At 36.5% G+C, this 18,398-nt stretch overlaps 1 protein-coding gene and 1 gene segment (V, D, J or C); one reads left to right on the plus strand and one right to left on the minus strand.

Moving 5' to 3' along the window:
* sema4ab (sema domain, immunoglobulin domain (Ig), transmembrane domain (TM) and short cytoplasmic domain, (semaphorin) 4Ab) overlaps window positions 1-10,089 on the minus strand; it is a 43,081-nt gene extending 32,992 nt beyond the window's left edge. For both annotated transcript variants that reach the window (XM_084422784.1, XM_084422783.1), the window contains exon 1: window positions 9,835-10,089. The gene's annotated coding sequence lies outside the window, so the exon portion shown is untranslated. The remainder of the gene's footprint in view (window positions 1-9,834) is intronic.
* Window positions 10,090-14,616: 4,527 nt separating this feature from the next.
* On the plus strand, window positions 14,617-17,680 carry LOC311299295 (Ig heavy chain C region-like). The segment is given in 7 exons: window positions 14,617-14,859; window positions 15,002-15,319; window positions 15,408-15,713; window positions 16,455-16,553; window positions 16,646-16,673; window positions 16,773-16,810; window positions 16,958-17,680.
* Window positions 17,681-18,398: the final 718 nt, after the last annotated feature.

Below are 18,398 nucleotides of genomic sequence, written 5' to 3' on the forward strand. Positions count from 1 at the left end.
GTTAATTTTGTCAGTATTTTGCAATTTAGTATTAGTCCTTTTTAGTTTTTTTTATCATTTTTAGAAAAAAGATTTTTTTGTTTTTTGTTTAGTCAAGTTTTAGTCAACTAATCCCTGGTTTTTCAAGGCTTGAGCCTAGTCCTAAACTAAACAATCACAAACAATAGTCGAGATCCATGTTTGGATTTATTACAATTCATCACTGGGAAGGTTTGATCGAAGATTTAGCGCAGCAAACAGCACAAGCGGCTCGTGAACAGAACACAGGCTGACTAAATAATTTCATTTAAGAAGAGTAGGCCTATCTCAAATGGAGATTGCTGAACTCCCTTAAGTAAAACACCGGGCAGATAATGTATCCTTTTAACAGAAAAGGGATTTAAAGTAACTACTTCTGGCAACCGCAAGCATGAAAGCTCTTAGATGCTCGATCAAAACAGTCTGTAATATTTTTTCTCCTATTTTTATTCGACAAAAACAGAGATTTTGGTCAAGTTATTTATTACAAAAACTACATTTTAGTCTCATCATTTTAGTCAACAATATTGCATGTTGACAGTCACAGTTATTGTTAAATGACGTTGGTGTCGTCTCGTCATTGTCTTGGGAAAAAAGGTGGTCAACGAACATTGTTATTAATGGACCCCATTGACTTCCATAGTATGAAACAAAAAGCTATGGAAGTCAATGGGACCCATCAACTGTTTAGTTTCTGACATTCTTCAAAATATCTTCTTTTGCGTTCAGCAGAGGAAAGAAACTCAGGTTTGGAACAACGTGAGGGTGAGTAAATGAGGACAGAATTTTTATTTTTGGGTGAACTATCCCTTTAAGTATTGTTTTCTCAATAGATGATGTTCAAAGAAGAAAAGAATAAGGTAAAGCAGGACAGTGTGCGCCTTAGGATGGGAAATCTATGCAGAAATGTTACACTTTGTAGGCTAGATTGCGTGACAGGCAATAACCTGCTGAAAAGTATCATTTATTTGAACCATTATTGGGACTTTTTAAAGTTCATCACTTCAGGTCACCGTGACCAATGTGCACGATGTCAAAGTGCAGAACAAACTAACTGACATAATCCAACTTAATCTGAAAGATTAATGGTCTGGCATCGACTAATGAAAATCGTAAAGCTCGAGGGGCGGCACCAAGCATGCATTTGAAAATCTCACTGCACGCAATTGGATAACACTACGACCAATCACAACAAGCCCCATATGATTAGCTACCAGCGGAGCTAACTGGTAGATTAGACTCTTGCCGTATCCAGTCGGCAAAACAGCAAAAACGCCCTTCTTGCAAAGGAACGATTCAAGCACCGTCTTCTGTTCCTCTTTTAGATAAAAAGCCAAGTCTAACTCTTTCATTGTAGCGGCCAAAGCCATTTCAAACAACTGGTGTTCATCCAACATCCGACTTCGACGTCACAGCGCTGTCGTCATCTGTTTAGCTCGCCTCTGGCCCGCCTATATCAGATAACCCGATGTGATTGGTGCAGTTCGGATACAAGGGCATATTTAATGAGCGTCATTACTCGACGCCAGAGTAAACTCGCTGGCAAATTAAATTTGTGCTCTTGCGAGAACTCTGGATTTCCATGGTACTGAGGTAGATAAAATAAATCAGAAAAGATTTGGTGTACATGTAATGGTGGTAAGTACAACCTGGTGAATGGGGGAGATATTTTGCTAAACAAAATTGAGTGCATTTGTATTATACTAAATGTCTTTAGGCCTATTTTTTCATAACAAATAGGCCTACCAAATAAACAAAACTGTATGTTGTGGTTAACATAATTCAAATACTATGGAAGACAATTTTACCCTGTAAAACTTTACCTCATAATGAGGTTGTCAATTTTTTCAACAACTTTCAATCAAGAGCAAAAATCTGCCTTTAAACTTGAAACAAATGTAGATTTGCTAATACTCAGTTAATATCTAATTAACTGACCTAATATCAGGTAATATCATGATAATTATCGACTGATATGAACATTTTTATCATGATAATTTTTTGGGCCATATCGCCCGGCCCTACTCACAATTTTTTTTTTTTTTTTTTTAATGACCAGCGCTAAAACAGGGGGTTTCATGACACTTTAAGACAGATTGTTTGTTGAGCCAAGGGCAGGATCAAACTTGTACAAAAATATCCAAACCACAGTCAAATTAGAGACAGTTGTGTGGCACGTTTTTTTTCTGGTAACAACATTGTAGGAATGTCCTTACAAGCAGTACATTTTTCAATTTCAGCTATTATGGTCCCACAAGTTCTTTACTTACTAATTTTAACCCCTTTATGCTGACACATCTATTCTGTTGCCCACTATAAGCACACTGGGCCTCATATTTTCTAAGACTTGCAATGGGAACAAGAAAACATGGGATGTAATAAGGTAGTCATCTTAATATAAAATGCATATTCATTAGAGAATTGAAGTCAGCTGCCAATGAGAAAAAAGTGCCCTCAGCTACTTGATAAATAATACAAAACCTCTGCGTCAAAATGTTCGTGTCAGGACTGTCTGAAAGGTAACACCTCTAGTGTAGTAAGTCACGCAAGCCTGATATAAACACAACAAACATTACATCACAACCTGCCAGCACTTTCCATACCCACTTCGGATGAGATCCGAGGTCCTGACTCTCTGTGGTCATTAAAAAATCTCATGGCACTAAAGAGTAGGGGTGTAACCCCGGTGTCCTTGCCACATTCCCTGCAATGGCCCTTGCCAATCATGGCGTACTAATAATCCCCATCCATTGAATTGGCTCTATCACACTCTCTGCTCTCCACCTATAGCTGGTGTGTTGTGAGCGCACTGGCGCCCTTTTACTGTGGCTGCCATCGCATCATCCAAGTGGATGCTGCACACTGGTGGTGGTTGAGGAGAGACCCCGACATGATTGTAAAGCGCTTCGGGTGTACAGTAACAGGAAAAGCGCTATATAAATGCCTCATTCATTCATTCATACCTAGCCATAAACATTCAGAGACATGTTTGTCATACTATACAGATTCTAAATTACAAGCTTCAGGTGCAGAAACGCACACATGTACCAGTGAAACTGCAGTGGCCCTATGCACTATTTGAGTCAGACTGAAAACTACTGAGACAAAGACTCTCAAGATAACAGTTCATTTAACTGAGAGAGTTCCTCTTACTGTTTACCGTAAGATCATTTGCCACTTTTCATATCCGTATGTGTTATTTAAAAAAAAGGAGATGTAGACTGTGTTGCCTCTCACCCATCACCTTGTTTCACATTTTGTAAACTTATTTCCCATATAGGTCCCTTTAAAAACACAGTTTTGAAATCTAGGCTACTGCTATTTATAAATCAACATAATTGCCTATCTAATGTGATATTTTTCTGTAATTACATTTAATTCTGCCCCAAAAAACAAACAGCCTTTTTTATATATATAAGAAATTAATTATGTGCATTCTTTGACATCAAATACAAAAAAGTGGTAGGCTAACACTTTACAATAAGGTCTCAATTGTTAACATTAGTTAATTAGTTAGACTTATTAAATTAGAACATGATGAACAAAGCAGGTCTGACTGTTTAGGGAGAATCTAAACTTTTGAAGATGAGCAAAGAGCTAGTGTCAAAACATGAGGAAGCAGACTTCTGAAGCTGCCCATGCATGGGGCAAAAAAGGTTCCCTTTTCCCCTAAATCTCAGCCGCACATAGGCAGAAGACAGAAAGGCAATATAGAAAAAGAGAACTAGAGAATTATCCCCATTCACACAGATCTGCGGAAAATGAAAAAAGCTGTATTATGCTTAGGGTTGGGTATCGGGTTTTTTTTTTTTTACAATACAGGTGCCTACTTTTAAAACTGTACCTTGTTCCTGTTTTACACTATAATGATAACAAGATTGTGTTTATCATGGCTCCGTGGATTTGCACTTAACAAGCCTAGGCAGTGAATGAGAGAGTGAGAGAGATCGACTTAGCGCATGCGATTACCTGTGTCTGATCTTCAGGTCAAGTCATATGCCTATATTCATAAAAAATAAAATAAAAATAAAAATAAAAATAAAGTGTGCCACGTCCAAGGAATGTGAAATCTTTGTCGTATCATCATCCTTTTAACATTTAAGGGTATTTCCTGGTGTCAGTGCTGGTCAATGCATTAAAGGCACAATATGTATTTTTTTTTTGCTTTAAAAATATAAAAAAAATCACTATATCTATGTTATATATTTTTTAAAGTTGTGTATTTACATTATCCCGACAGTTCCAATTAACTTCTAAATCCAGAGAAATTAATATTTTAATTCGAAGACACGGACCGTGTCTTTATTTCCGTTTTGTCGCCGTCAATGCCGTCATATCCGTGTTGTCTCTGGTTTCCGCTCGTGCTGCCATGGCAACCAGAGCTATGACCAAGAGCCCTCTGATAGTAACCAAACTGACGCGGACAACTGTGTAGTTCGCAATGTCTATCTGCACGCTTTTGTTGTTTCGTTCAAACATTATGGACCATGGCAAGCAGACTTTGGATAAAAAAGGAGAACTAGACCGAGAATCAATATCAGCGCTTTGTTTTCGAGATGCCGAGAGCTCCCATAGACGTCCGAGACTTCGACAACTCCTACATGTACTTTATTAAACAGGTGAGCACATTTACATAAAACTAATCAATATTATATAGTTCAACAATGATAAAATGTTCGAATATGATCTGTATGTTATTCTAATGTTGATCTAGCTTACTGCTAGTCTCATACAGACAAACTAACGTTAACACATACATTTCAACACATTCAAATGCAGTTTAGAGTGATAGTGTAATGTTAGACCAAGTGAAACAGCGCTGCGTTACCTCACAAGTTTAATTTGTCTAATAAACTGACCTGTGAGTAGTAATTCTGCGTGTAGTTCGGTAGAATAAAATGTCCATATTCCTTTTATATCCATGGGACTCGCATCGCGTTTGGAGCTGATAGCTGTCTCTTATCAATCCCGAACTGCTTCATATCACAGTCATGATAAAAACATCGATGTATTCAGTCATCCATAAACATTATTAGATCGGCCGGCTTGACGTTGACGACAACATCCATAATTCTTAGCATGTGTTGCGTCATCAAACTACGCCTTTGTTATTGTAAAGAGGTTAGCGACCCCTAGCGGCGAACAAAATGTAACTGGTAGATTAGACTCTTGCCGTATCCGGTCGGCAAAACAGCAAAAACAGCCCTTCTTGCAAAGGAACGATGCGAGCACCGTCTTCTGTTCTTCTTTTAGATAAAAAGCAAGTCTAACTCGTTCATTGTAGTGGCCAAAGCCGTTTCAAACAACTGGTGTTCATCCACAGCCATCTTGCAATGTTTACACTCTAAAAACTCCTGGGTTATTTCTTCAACCCATTTTCTGGGTTATTTGTGTTGGGTTAAAATTATGGGTTATTTTTTTCAGAGAGTAACTATTTTCTGGGTTATAGGGCTAAAATTTTGACCCAATTCATGGGTTGTTTGGGATTCTGGGTTATTTTTCAAAGAGTAACCCATGTTCTGGGTTATAGGGTTGGCTTTCTCTCTCTCTCTCGCCCGCAGTTGTTCTGGAATTTTCTCACAACAGTCGTTTGAAATAACCGTCGCTTTCGCGCTCGATCCGTTTTGGCCTGTGCTTCATCGGTGCAACTTCATCTATATTCAAGGTAAGAGAGTATTTTCAGTGATGATGTAATGTAAACTTTTCTGTGTCGATGTCCCTGTTGCTAGTTTATCACCATTTGCTAAAAAAAATACTTTGAGACTAGCGTTAGCCGTGGTAATTCTGTGGTTGGCATGTAGCCGCGGCTATCACGACAACATCTAGGACAACTCGAGGTAACGTTATCACACACCGGACGCGATTTTGAACACGGTCCTGAGCCGTTGCTGGGTGTCGCGCATATACACTATATATGTATATATCTATGGGTGTCGCGGACGCGGACAGACGCCGGATGGCGCCGCCGGTGTGTGTACACTCATAGAGAATAATGTGTTCGAATTTTAAAGACGCGGCACTGCGCTTCGCGTCCGGTGTGTGAGCCCCTTGAGAGACTGCACGTCCGGTGAGCAATACCTCGAGTTGTCCTAGACGCGACGCGACGCTTCTCGTCCGGTGTGCAAACCCCATAGCCGCGGCTACAGAGCGACGAGGCAACACAATAGTTGAGTTATGTTTTCCAGCTGCGCCGTGCTTATCATATTATACAGTGCTCTACTGGCTGAAGTAGTGAGAGTTAAAGAAGCGGGTCAAGTCTTCAAATTGTTGCTAACCTCTATATTGCTATGTTTTCTCCAGGTCATCTTGAATGGACAGTTTTGTCGCTGATAAGCTAACTGAGTGGCAGCTGTCTGAGCTGACAGAGAATTTTAGAGGTGAGCATTTTACTCTTATTGCCCTTATATCATCTCTCTATACCTACATTTTTTTTAATAAGACTTAAATGTGTCAGTGCAAGATTTTGTTGTGCCTTGTCTTTAAGCTGTTATGCAATGGGCAAGATATTCACCTTTGCATTAATGTCATTACACTTTTTAATGAAAGAAAAGATGTCATTCACACAAAATGGGTAACGTTAATGCTGCAAAAGAACCACATTAGTTAACTAGCAATTTGGGCCACTTAAAAAAAAAAAAAAAAAAAAGCCTCTGCATTCCCTTAAAAGTGATTATTTGTTAGCTTGATAATGAAAGAGTGTCTGGTGAGTGGTTCACAATTGTCAACTTATTAAATATACTCATGTTGTCTTGTTTTCTGTCTTTCAGATGAAGACATAGATGAGGAGGCATTTCTTCTCTTTGATGAGGACACTATCAAAAATCTTGTCCCCAAAGTTGGCCCCAGGCTTAAATTCCTGAGGCTCTTCTGAGAATTGTTGTTTATTTTTCTATTTTTTATTTCTAATATTGTTATTACAGTGTGACCTAAAATAAATAGGAAAATAAACATGTCCAAGTGTGTGTTTTTTCATATAGATTTTAATTTAATGCAATAAAAATGTAAAAGTGCTTGAAGTGTGTAATATAATGTAAAACAAAGTTTTATTTTCTGAAATAAGGCATACTGGGATAGTGAGGTTAAGTTAGGTTATTTTTGACCCAACTCCTGGGTTAAAAAATGATCAACTAATTTTTGGGTTATTTCTACCCAGATGTTGGGTTTTTTAAACCCAACATCTGGGTCAGGTATTTAACCCAGAATTTGGGTCAAAAAGCATAACCCAATTTTCTGAGTTGAAATAACCCATAAATTAGTTGGTCCCTTTTTAACCCAGGAGTTGGGTCAAAATTAACCCATTATGGGTTATTTTTGACCCAGGAGTTTTTAGAGTGTACTAATGACTTACTTACTGAACAAGTAATACGCATGACGTCACAGTTTTCACAAATTTGCATTTTTGTTGTTTACATGGAGACGATAACGGTTTTGCTTTTTATTTGAAGCTAATATTTCAATAATATGACCATGTATTCACATGTTCATGGTTCTCTGATGTTGTTTAATGGTCATACTTGCACTCATGCAGGTAAACAAATAAAATAAAATGAATATAATTTTTTTTTATAATGAATTTATTATTAGCTTCTAATCGACTCTCAAACCCCAATTTGGGAAAGACTGATCTACCTAATGTCTAGGAGGGATATCATGAAATCAAAAAGAAAATACATTTTACATAAAAAAAAAAGTGAAACCTATTTTTTAGATTACTGTTTGTTTGCACTCTGACATTTTAGGACAGTTTATTCCCAATTATCATCACTGATTATTCATTACTCTAATACAGTAGTTTTACTGTATCAGAGTAAAAAAGGTAATGTTATAATATGTTATTTATATTATATAATGTTAAAATAGTAGGCTATAGCATAAATGAAAGCATGACAAATAATACCATGATGTATTAAATATTTATATATTAAAATATTACATATTTTTAATTTAAAAAATAAACAAAGAGAATATGAACATTTTTAATTTGAGAATTTAAGGTTAAATGTGCTTAACTAATATATTGCAAAAACTATAAAATCACAAACGTAAAGGGGAAGCATAAAAAAAAAAAATCTGCCTCCGGAAGAACATTAAGTATTAAGGAAAAACGGTGGCGGCATTTGCGTGCAAGCAGGTAACACATCTCGGTCCATGGAGGAAAAGCGGTGAGTCAGTGAAGGAGAAGAAAATTGCTCTCCCAGTGAAAGCTTTCATTCCCATGTGCAGTTGCCATGACTACAGCTGATGTGATTACAGTGGAGTTATGAGGTGTGTGTCAGCCAGTGTGCTGATGCACTATAGTATAATGCTGTGAAGGGACAGTGTGAGAATGCCACATATCATTTTAAGTGTGTTTGCTGAATCCAGCAAATAAAAAAACAGCCGGTGATACTGCGCCATGCAGGCTGTGATGTAAGGTTTGTTTTGAGGGAGGAATGAAAACTCATGAAAAAAAAAAAGGACAAATCCCATCACAATACAGGTGATTTGAGTCTCTGGATAATGTTTTGAGGACAGACAGATCGGGCAACGCTCAGATTAATTTCATTGCACTATGGAAAAATACACAGCTGGAGCTACCTCGGACACAACAACACTTTTTCTGAACCATTTTTGCAATGACTTTTAACCAACTGATCCCAAGGTAGTGGACGGATGAAGTCAGTGTCTTAAAGGGATAGTTCACCCAAAAATAAAAGTTTTAATGGGAAAAACAAACACAATGGAAGTCAATGTCATCAACTGATTGTTAACGACATTCTTCAAAAATATATATATTTTGTTTTCAGCAGAAGGATGAAATTCACACAGGTTTGGAACAACGTGAGGTGTGAGTAAATGAAGACAGAATTTTCATTTTTGGGTGAACCATCCCTTTAACATCACCACAGGTGTAGTTAATCACATAATTACAAGGACAACAATAAAAATACTAATAACAATACTTAGGCTATAGAATTAGTATTTTAATGTTTTGTATATTTTGTAAACTTCTGTATTAAAATGATCAGAACTGTCTTTCAATGACTGGTAATTCAACACTGACGGCCTGTACCAGCATAAACTGCATACTGAACTGAATTGCTATACAAGTGTGCATTACTGCACTTCACTGCAGGTCCAGACTCCAGATAACAAATGTGCACGAAAACACCGGCTTGATTTTCAGAAGTACGTAGATTAGATCACAAGCAACTGATACATACAGGGTTCTAAAATAGAAACGTAAACTTAGAAGTGATGCCTTTTAAAACCAAACATCATGTGCTGTTGATGTGTTATTTGATGCATCTAGTCAAGACCTGAAAAACTAACCACCAAAACAAAAACTTTAAACTAGACTTTGCAATCATAGAAATGTTCAGTGTTACAACAGATCAACCAAATTACACATAGCAAATTACACACTGAAAAACACGTCCTGCTGACCACCATACAGACATACAGGGTGAAAAGCACGTGTTTCTTTCTCGGTCTCTCTCTCTCTCTCTCTCTGGTCTTCTTTTTTTTTTTTTTTTTTTTTTTTTTTTTTTGTTGCAAAGTTTCTACACTGTTACTAAACTAAACATACCTCATTCAACCCATCGCAACATAATAACATTAGTCAATGTTCGTTTCACGCAAAAGTTTTCACTGTAGGCTACAACTCAAATCTGCATTTGCATTTACTTGGATGCAGGCTCAGCACAAACATACTATCAATTATCGCCCACAGTTTGGGGATTTGCCCGTGTCCTTTCCATACTATCGTCAAATACACTGAACGACGCATTTACTTCACTTCATAAGGCTCTGCAACGATTCAACGGTTGTACTCACATCAAAATGTGCTTCTCCGTATCTGTTGTGCTGCGCTCCAGTGTTGATATGATAGTCCTCAGTCCGTGTATATTACCGTTTCTGAATTAAGAACAACCCCCAAACTAACGTTACTACTCGAAGTAATCGAAAATCTGAAGCATAGTCCGTTTACTGACAGAATTCTCTATCTTTTTTTCTAAAGTAGCTCGCTCGTCTCTCCCTATCTATTGTGCACACACGCTGTACTGTTGATAAGTAAACGCCGTTTTGCCCAAGGGGAAGACACAGGTCAACGACATTACACCGCTACACTAAACAACAGCGCCATCTGGCCGTAAAACACGGAACAACATAAAACATTAAACAATCAAGGTTACAAAAGGGCATGAATGTCATAGAATAACCATTTTGATGCTTTCTTATTGTGAGCAACGTTTTAAAAATTAAAGAATTTTTTTCCATTGTAGAGAAAATGGAACTATTGCAAATGGATTTTTTCTATAATTCCAAAGAAGAATCATTTTGGGTTCCCCAAAGAACCTTTCAGTGAACTGTTCTTAAAATAACCTTTTTTTCTCTTAGTGTGAAGAACATTTGAATCATCTAAAGAGCCATTTTCACTATAAAGAACTATTTGTGCAATGGAAAGTTTTCAAAGATGTACCAGAGATGCCAATAAAGAACTTTATTTTTAAGAGTGAAGGCCTAAACTGAAGTGTCCATTCATTCATTCATTCAAGAAAAAAGAAAGAAAAAAAGAAAGGCCATTTTATAAGACAGTTTGGTGCAGACAGACTGGTTCCTTATAGACTTTAAACTGCATATTTCAATGCCAGATTATTCACTTTAAAGAATTATATCAAGATTTGTGGAAAAGTACACTTTACAAAAGTACACTGTTTTTGGCTAACAGTTTGGAGTCAGATTAATCTTAATCCCATAGTTGTATTTTGTACTCCACACACTAAGAACTATAAACTTACAGTTCCTTAGTAAAAATCAAATGCTATTTTATCAAAGGCAAGGGTTTTGAGGGAGGGGTTTTCAGTCAGTCATGAGGGCTGAGTCACCTGTTCTTCTTTTTCAATGAACATGGCATACTGTCACAGTTTCACCATTTCGTAACATTCTGAACAGGAATATGTCACGTATTAGCCAAAACAGTAAGGTCTACGTGACAAGCTAGTTTACAAAGGCTTTGTTATTAATGCTGTGGATAATTGCCTAGGCCGAACATTGTGCAATGAGCTATGCTGTCAAACTACTAAATAGCCTAACAACAACATGCATGCATTATGAATTGGCTGTACAAAAATGTGCAATGTGATTGATGCAAAATCTGAGTCAACATGTATGGTCTAGAATAGAATTGGAATCTTACTTGGCCAATAAATGTAGCCTACACAAAACAAGTATGATCAATAAGTTGTGACAACATGTTTTACATTTTGATTTAACTTAAACAATATATATGTTACGCTATTTTCAACTTTTTTTGTTATATAGCCTACAAGATTAATTTTTTAAAGTCAGTTTAATGTAGGCCTAATTAAAGTTGAAATTACATCCAAGTTGATTTCACTTAAAAAAAATTACAGTGCATAGCTAAAGGCATATTTAGCCTATATATATATATATATATATATATATATATATATATATATATATATATATATATATATATATATATATATTTAAAAAATCATCATACACTTACCTGACTTTTTCAAGACAGCAATTTCGCTGTTCGACATTCATTGGCCTCCGTTCATCTTTTGCTTGGGACATCCAAGGGGTTGAAACCTCAGTTTAGCGTTCGCAGTCATCTAAACTAAAACATATAGGCCCATAAAGGCACGTGTTTCCTCGGAGCAACACTAAAACTCACCAAATCCGTGATAGCGAATGTTTATCAAATCTGCCCACTACAACGCAGCAATATTCGTCCGTCAAGGGAACGGAACGGTGAGAGTTGTCCTGTCATCGCACCTGTCCCATCTGTGCATTCAGTGTGGATTTAAGCAGCCTAAATGTAGATCTCATTATTCACTTGAGAACCAAGTGATTACTTTTACAGCTCTCTGAAATTCTGTCCCGACTGGTAGGCCTAATAAGCTATTCAAACAACATTTGCAGAGCAATTTATTCAAGCAATATGTTCAATAATCACTAAGAGGGTCATCTCAGGCTTTCACTGATATAGGCTAATAGGTAGGTCAGGATCGAGCACGACAGGGGAGCGGGTAGTAAGATTAGTAATATGAGCAAAGAAGATTTGAGGCTTAGCGCCGACCTCAAAACTGGCTTTTGCGCGCAAATGGTTCCTTGCGCTTATCAACGCGAACGTGTTTTGTTGTGTAGTTTAATGTCTGTAATAAATGTGCTCGAATACAAACCTGTTTATTTAGGCTACATTATGTTAATTAAAAATTTCAGTGTCTGGTGATGTTCAAGCTGAAGGTCTGGATAATCGAACAGAGCGCGCGGTTGGCAAGTGTGATAAAAGACATTCTTCCAAAATTCTTTGGAGTTGTAATTGTGACATTCATTATCAGAGGTAGGACTAGTGAGAACGTCTTTTTATTCGTGTCTTTCTTTAGCCTAAACACTTTATAGTTCAGGCTCAGATTCACTGTGCGCATCGTGCCGGGGAGTCGCACATGGCATGCCTTTATTGCGGACGTGAACCGAAATTTAGTTTGGAAAAGGTGTGTCGTTCTTCAATTTCTCAATTATTTAGCCTATTTAATAATTTCAAATATATTTTAATTTCTTACAGAGTGGAATTGTTGGTGAATTCATTCATAAAAGCGTTTATCCATCATTGAAAGGCTGCGAATTAGCCTACTTACAGTTTGCAATTAAGTTTAGTTAAATTACATTTCAGCTGGACGCCATTTTGGCGTTAAAATAGATCACGGCAGAATGGCAACCAGAATTAGATGAAAGACTTAAACTTTGTTTAAGTTGGCTTAGGTTTGCAGCGTGCATGTTGCACTCTTAAAGAGAGTAAAACAAATGATACAAAGTATTTTGATCTGAATCAAAATAATGCCTGCACTACCCAATGTGTGTGAAGCAGAGTCAAGAAACAGGCTGAAAAAAAATCAACAATAACCCCTAAACATATTTCACTTTTTCTTTCTTTCTTAGCAAAAAAAAAAAAAAAAACAAAGTTGTTAAAACAAGCTGTTAACACTTATTAATCAAAAGATATCTGAGATTTTTTGTTTGAGATTTTGTGAATATGTATGCTATACTTTTGTGAGGGGTTGAAAAACCACACTGCATCCCAACAAGACAATGCGTGGGCCTTCTGCTGTAGCCTTTCTGCTGTCATCTGAACACGCGTGGTTAGACCAAAGTAAAGAGGTGCTATACACAGCAGGATGTTACACGAGGGTCTCATGAAACAGACTAAACTGAACCTGCTTACTTTCACATACAGCTGTCCATTCACAATGACCCAATGGCATTACAACAACACTGATATAAAACATTTTACTGAAACAAAACATTTACCCAAATAAAATGGAGCAAACATAATCACTTTAATACATATACTCCCATCCCTATAAATTCTAAATAAGTAAATTGCTGGTGTTATGATATGAACATGCATTTTTGACCATAAGTAGACACAGAATTAATACATGCTGTGATATATGGATCCATTTTTTATTTGTACTGTATATTTACTTATTTATAGACTTAAATTACTTAACAAGCTTGTTTGTAAAAATCCGTATATTTTGGTGATTCGCTTATCGTTGATAAAATCAACATTCAGAAAGTTTCTCCCTGACAAATGTTTTTTTATTTCATATCACAAAACTCTTAATACTCTGGACACAGGCATAATAAAATGATTTGTTTTAGTATAATTTAATGATTTTTTTTCTATGTAAAGAAATATATTTGATATTTATAGAATGGAATTTTAACATGACGTTGCACATATAGGTATTTGAAGTGCAGCGTGGGGAAATGTTTTAGACTCAGTTTGCGAGCGAAGGCGTGGGCGTTCAGCATTGGTCGTTGTTCTCTCACCATACTGCTCTTTTCATCTCAAACCCGTGAGGTTAGATCAAAACAAGTAACAGCATCCAGAAAAACAGCAGACTGGCAGACACAGTAGAGTCAACCGACAAAAAGAACACCTGCTCATTCTGTTGACCTTTCAGGATAAAAATCTGTAGATTTGAGCAATACAGACTGAGCCACACCAATATGCAATAGTTGCAAGAAATCCAACCTGAGCTCTTGCCTATGTTAGCAATACCACATCAGCACAACTTCCTTTTTGGCCTCATGTATTGGCATCTAAACATCAGGAACGAATAGTGGCAGGCCTCTGCGGACTGACACATTGACTAAGTTTATTTCCAAGTTAGTAACCGAGAACTGCATTAAGCAATCATTCTAGGACAGTGCTTCTCAAACCTGTCCTGAGGACCCCCCACCACTACACATTCTGTATGTCTCATCTAACACACCTGATTCAACTCATCAGCTTTACTTGGGTGTCTGATGAGGGAGACTTCCAAAATGTGTAATGGTGGTCCCCAACAGGTTTGAGAAGCTCTGTTCTAGGAGGCCTAAGAAAAGTGATATTGTCCCCATGGCCTTATTTCCTGAAACACCAAAGTAAATGCAAAAAGTAAAATGCTATTTTATCTTGGCAACATGTTTTCTAACTAGTTGACTGATTACTTAGCACCTTTGAGGGCTGCAGACCACTGGGAAAACTGTAATGTACAATGTATAAATGTCTTTCCTTCTACAGTCTTGGTGTATCCATCACAAGTGATGTAGTCTTGGCAATAAAGGTCCACCCACTGAGGACTTCTTTCTTTCTTCTTTTGTTTCTCCTTGCAGGCCATTTTCCGTCAAACTGGGTGGCGTTTGATTGTAAGATTGCTCTATTTAGGCTAGTTAAAAGTGGTATACATCTAACATTCTTTCAGATCTTTGGAACTGCAGACATGAGCACCTCGACGCATTGTTGGATACTGTCATGTTTCTGCATGTTTGCTTCACACAGTAAGTTATTTGACATTTTTGCCTGAAATTTCAGTTGAGAACATTCTGTTTTAAGTATCTCACCTCATTAATTTTAAAGAGTAAGTTTAATTTGATATTCTAGTCATAATAATTAAGAATTTTTGTATTCTCTCGTTTTCAGCTACTTACTCATTCCTCCTGGCTCAGTCACCGGACCTCACACGCGTCTCAGTTGGTGACACTGTACAATTAAGATGTACATTTGAGCATAGTGTTTCTTACTGCTATAGTGCTGTAACATGGCAAAAGCTGAACCAACGGACTGGTAAACTCACACCGGCGAGGTCTGGCTCTCAGTCCGATTTACCTCAACATGATGTTAAAACTTGCGTTTTTACTTTAACAAATGTATCACAGAATGATTCAGGTTTGTACTACTGCATTGGCCAGCATAACTCAGTGGCTATTATCGGCAGTGGAAGCAGGGTGATCGTAACAGGTAAATCTGGGGTTGAATCTCATCAACTTTTCTATGGGTCACGGTCACTATAACAGATAACATTCTGACTTGATGATATGTGTTGTAGATCATTCTGTTGTGGAACCAGAACTATCCATCTTATACTCACCACCAGAAACTGGCTCATCATCGGTACCGCTGCAGTGTCTGGTGCCCGGAGTTGTCCCGTCTCAAGTGCAGGTGTTCTGGAGGATTGGAGAGAAAGCGCATGTTGGATGGACTGAATCCGCCTGGACAAACTCCATTGATTCAGCCACAGAATTCACGCGTGCTCATCTCTCTATTTCTGCAGAAGAGTGGGCAGAAACCGATGAAATCCAGTGCATTGCTGAATATAATGGCAAAAACACGTCCAAAACTCTGAAGCGGTGCGGTGAGTATAAATGATAAAAGTCTTTCTCTGAGACATCAGGACAAACATTACGTGATATTTCCCAGTTTTATTCTCTGTTTTTTTTTAATAAATCGGACACTAGATTAGTAGCACTAAAAGGTTGGGTAACACTTTATTTACAGTGTCCCTGTAATACATTTAACATGTAGATACTACAATAATAATAGTCAATTATGCATAGTTACATGCAACTAACCCCAAACCAAACCTTAACCCTAACCCTAATTATATAGTTAATAACTATAACTTAGTACTTCATTGTATAATTGCACTGTAACAAGGACACCTTAAAAATAAAGTGTGACCAAAGGTTGTCTAGATTCAAGAGACACAAATGTTATTTTTCTCTCTTTTCTTTGGCAGTGGTTTTGATACGGTGCGTATAGCCCAAATGATAAAAGTCTCAGAGAAACATGTCAGGAAAAATAACAGGTCTATACCTATTATTGTCCAGCCATTTTTTTTTAAGTTTAAAAATGTCAACTGACTAAATTGATTTTATTCAAGTTGATTTTTTAAATGTAATTACTGTAGAGGAAAGTTGCATTGCAACTCTGAAACCTCGAGAAATCGAGTAAAAGTGAAAAACAATGTAAACAAATGATGATACCCGTTTACAGTATACAGAACACTGCCCACTGCATTTTGCTTCTAGTTATTAATTAACCTATAGGCATATCTATATCTAGTTTAATTACGCTGCTTATTGCTATATTTCAGGAACCCAACCAATCTACTCGTGGCTTCTGTACACCGGCTGCGTGGCAGCGCTCCTTACCATACTTCTAACAGTCATTATGTCTGTAGGATTGTACCGAGGTGAGAATTTGGTCCTAAATAGTTCGATATATGAGACATTGTGGCATTTTTAAAAATAATATATTCGTCATTTCTTTCCATTCAATTCTCAGATATGTCGGCGAACAAAAAAACCAGAGGGTCAGTATTTCAACTTCTACCCTATACACTTCAAAAAGTCTATTTTATGAATGTAATTGAAGCAACTAAACCAAACTTTTTATTTATTTTTTATTTTAGGCTCACAAGAAAAGATGCCCACCGCAAAATTTCATATGGTAATGTTTCCTTTCCAACCTACAACTATAACGTGGTATGCTGTATTCTAATATATAATATATGCAATAATAGCTGTAAAGTAATAAGAGTCAAGACAAAAAACCCTGCAAACACAAAAAATACAAAAAATATTTACCCTTTAACAGGCAAACAGAACACACTGAGAGAAGAGAGTTCATCTGTTATGGTAAGAGACACAGAAAATTGTGAAGACTGAACTAAACTTTTTACTGCATGTGTGTCTTCTGAAAATGACTGTTTTTGCTGTTTCAAAATAACTATTTAATGTGTGCTATTTAGAACAGGTTCATGTTGCATAAATGCACTTTAAAAAAATCAACAGACACAATTCTATATGCATTCTACAATATGAACAAGGCTTGAGATAATATTACATGAATATTAAATGAAAAAAAAAAATATATATAAGTGGTTTTTGAAATTTGATCAAAATAGTTTTTGCCTGTAACTCCTTTGACATTATGTGTGTGCGCTTATTTGTTACATTGGTAAAAGTTTTATTGGAGCTTGGCAGATGTGGTCACTATGTCATGGAATGGAAAATAGCTGTGTGCAGATTCTTTAAAAATGTTTTTGTTTTTTTTGTAATGTATTACATGACTCATTTCGACTGATCAATTGTGGCATTGAGCAGTTAAAAATGTATGTTTAATGACCAATAAACTTTAATCAATAAGAAAGAAAGGTTGTGATGGAACTTTATGAAGTCTTTTTAGTGTCTTCACTATAGTTTCTATAATTTATTTTGTGTTTTTTGACCAGTAAACCACATAACCTTGAACAGCAAAATATTTTACTTACAAAACTATGCTTTTACAGACTTTTTACCAAACAAAATTTGTTATAACTTTAAATAACTATATTTTATGATCTTAACATTTTGTCCAGTGTTTCTCTGGGGATCTCATCAGTCACGGACAGGACACGAGTCCATCAAAAGAATAAAGGTAAAGCAAACTGTATATGAATTATGTGCAACAGCAAATAGTAACCCTTGTAAGGATCATTCTCACGTGGCCTTGAGATTTTCTTTATTTATTTATTTATTTATTTTTTTTAGGGTGCTATAGTGGAGAAGGACATGTTGGAGTATGTTAAAAAATGACTGAAATAAAAGTTAGAAAATTAAACATATTGTCTTAATACAATAAGATGACCTGGTCTTGTTTTATAATCATGAATATTTATTAGTTAGGAAATGTAGGTTTTCCTGTATGTATGTCTGTTATTTTAAGGTTGTTTTTTTTTACTTTTTCCCCCTAATAAAAATCTGTCCTCTTGAAATTGAGTTAAATCATGCCTCTTTGTAGACCATCACACTTTCTAGACCATTTTCCAGAGTAGTTCATATGATGTGAAATTTTATGCAAGTTATATTTGTCCTAAAGGAAAATAGGCTGATTCAAGTGACACCAATTCTGTAGTCTTTTGTAATTCTATAGCTTTTTTGTAAAGTAAAACATGAGTCCGTGAGACTGTGTTCATAATGTATGCATATTTTCCTGTGATGGGTTGAAAAACCACAGTGCATCTAAAAAGACAGTGTATGGCCTCTTGTTGTAGCCT

Source organism: Rutilus rutilus, assembly GCF_951802725.1.
Source record: "Rutilus rutilus genome assembly, chromosome: 11".
Taxonomy (NCBI): Eukaryota; Metazoa; Chordata; class Actinopteri; order Cypriniformes; family Leuciscidae; genus Rutilus; species Rutilus rutilus.